Source organism: Nanorana parkeri, unplaced genomic scaffold (assembly GCF_000935625.1).
Source record: "Nanorana parkeri isolate BGI_ZX_2015 unplaced genomic scaffold, ASM93562v1 scaffold1216, whole genome shotgun sequence".
Taxonomy (NCBI): Eukaryota; Metazoa; Chordata; class Amphibia; order Anura; family Dicroglossidae; genus Nanorana; species Nanorana parkeri.
Window position 1 is genome coordinate 255545 of NW_017307484.1, and position 3099 is coordinate 258643.

Sequence of the window (3099 nt, forward strand, 5' to 3'; positions counted from 1 at the left end):
TCTGCTTTAAGACAAATGATAATTTGGGGCAATTGAATAAAAAAGTCCAATCAGAAGCTGAGTTGAAAGGGAAGTCTCATCTATAGATATTTTGTAGAAGGATATTTTGTCATTTAGTTTATTCCACTTTTAATTTAAATAACACAAGGATTAATGAAAGATTGCCTATGTATATAAAGAATAAGTAATACAAAGGAGAAATGATTGTGGGCAAACTACAGCAAGAAACTTACACAAAGAGAGGGAAGAAAAGTTCACGCCCTTTCTAGGTGTAATATGCCGATCCGCCCGCATTCCCGAAGTGGCGTAAGGCTCCGCCCACTCCGACGTCATGCCGTCTGTCCACAGGGCGGCGCTCAGCGTAGCCCCCTCTAGGGGCGTCGTCCGGCTCCTCCTCACCTGCGGTCCACTTAAGGACTGAGTAGTGAAACGATCGGCGTCTCAGTATTGAGTTGGATACAGATGCTGACCGTTCATGTGTAGCTGTTTCCTCTTGGAGAGCTGATTTTCAACCCAAGGACTCAAACTCTGTCTTCAGCCCTGTTGGGTAATCTCAACCCAAGGACTCAAACTCTGTCTTCAGCCCTGCTGAGCAATCTCAACCCAAGGACTCAAACTCTGTCTTCAGCCCTGTTGTGCAATCTCAACCCAAGGACTCAAACTCTGTCTTCAGCCCTGTTGGGCAATCTCAACCCAAGGACTCAAACTCTGGCTTCAGCCCTGTTGGGCAATCTTGCAGTGGACCGTTCATACGCAGCATGACTCACCCTCACCCCTGCCTTTACTGTGGACATTCACACCAGGAACCGAGGCTACCATCCCACTTAAAGGAACGGTGGTATTCCCTGGACTCTCCCTCTCTATCTCAGTGGATCCCCACACTACAAAAAGTATCATGCACTGTGGCCAGTGATGAGAGAGTGACTTTATGCTCGCTGAAGATTCTGGGTTGATGACACAGAGTTAGAGGCTATGTTGTGAATACTACTGTCAGTAAAATTTGAATACAGTGATTTAAACTGAAATTGTTTCTTTTGTGATTATATGAACTTTAAGTTGGACGCTATCCGCAGTTGAGTTCCATACAGGTGCTTGCCACCCGTTACTACAGATCATATCACAAATTGATGCCCCAGTTAAATCTCAGTAAGCATTTTGTAATTGTAGGGATTGTATGCCAAATTATAATTTTATGTTGTTTAAAATTCAGTTCTTTTAAAGGTCAATTTGTCAGTGTCTTGAGGCTACAGAGATCTTTCTCTACTAAGAGAGAGTATACAACGAAGAGTTAAGTGTCCATGTCAAATCAAAGTGACAACAAGTCTGCCTCTCTGGCCTTTAATCAAGATGTAGAGCTTTCACCAGCTGTGTGGTGGTTGGCACTGCTGCAAGGGACTCGAGGTGCAGGCGGTTGCTTTAATGCCAAAGCCCCATCCCCTGTAAATGTCCCAGACTCCCACCATCTCATGCTATTATGATTACACATGCAACTTGTCCCTGAAACATTTATAATAACTCGGAGGCAGAATTCCCTCATGAATGTAAATAAAGTTGTACAAGACAGGAATAAAATGCAAGGCAAGACAGTAGTGAAAATTCAAAAAGGGATACAGTCTAGCATAGTTCAATATAAATTACTGAACACACGCAAGGCTCTTATATAAAACCAAGGTGCCCTTTTAGCTGTCAACATTAAAATACAATTTTCAAGACCATCCTTGCTTCTAGCCCACCCAAAGACTTAAAGATAGGACATAGTAATACAGGTCATAAAAGGAACATCTAACATAACAGTCGTTTTACAAGCCATTGGTTTTGGTTGGGAAGCAATAAGCTCAATTTATAACTGATAATACTTTTTATTTTCAGCCATGTGACTTATTTTGAAATCTCGCTGGACACAACTGAAAATAACTGTCACCTTCTTTTGAAAATAAAGATTATTCTCCTGGTGTTTTAACTTTGTGAATGTAGCCCACTTAAATAAAGGGAAACTCCAGTCAAACATGAACATTTCGCATTAAAAAACCTGCTCTTGGGGAAACATCCTTCTAGCCAAATTTGGTTAACGTCCCTACTAGCTGAGCTCTTATAGTTTATGTGACCTTAGTTTCTGAATAGCCCTTAATCTGAGCATGCGAAAGTACAGGCCAGTGTGTTCTCTAGTCCCAGTACCAATCCACAGCCATAGGGAGGGTTCCTGGTTTAACCCCCTGGGAAATCAGCTTAACAATGCCAAATTTACACAGTTGTTTTTGGGCAGGAGAATAATCACCTAATAGCATCAGCAGGGGCAGTGCCAGAATTGTAAAAGACCTGGGGTGCCTTTAGACATCGTAAGGATAGTGATAATGTGGCACACAGTGCTGCGGTGACAGTGGCTGTGGCCTTATTCCAGCAGCCACGGGAGGGGCTTAAAGGGGCATGTTAAATAAAACAGGGGCCTACTCTCTGTATACTCAGCATGCATATGTCACAGTCCTTGTACCCATAAAACAGGGGTGCCCATTAGGTAGATCATGATCTACCAGTAGCTCTCAAAGCTGATGCTGGTAGATCAGGAAGGGTGTGAATGGTGGCCCCTTTCCATTTTTATATATTTTTTTCGCTGTGCACACATGATTACCTATTAGCCTGAGTCTGCTGAGCCAAGCTCCCTGACACCTTTCTGGTGGATTCTGGTGGTTGAAGTGCTATGTATTACATCAAAGAATATTAGTTTACACAGCCTGTTGCACTACACTGTTTGCAAAATACAGCAAGGTGAGCCAGGAGAGAGAGCCAGGAGATACAGACAGGAGAGAGAGCAAGGAGAGACAACCAGGAAAGAGAGAGAGGAGAGACAGCCAGAGGAGAGAGCACAGAGAGACAGCCAAGAAAGCCAAGAGAGACAGCGAGGAGAGTAAACGAGGAATGACAGCGAGGAGAGAGAGAGAGAGCGAGGAAAGACAGCCAGGAGGATAGAGCAAGGAGAGGCAGCAAGGAGGATGAGCAAGGAGAGGCAGCCAGGAGAATGAGCCAGGAGAATGAGCAAGGAGAGGCAGCCAGGAGAATGAGCAAGGAGAGGCAGCCAGGAGAATGAGCAAGGAGAGACAGTCA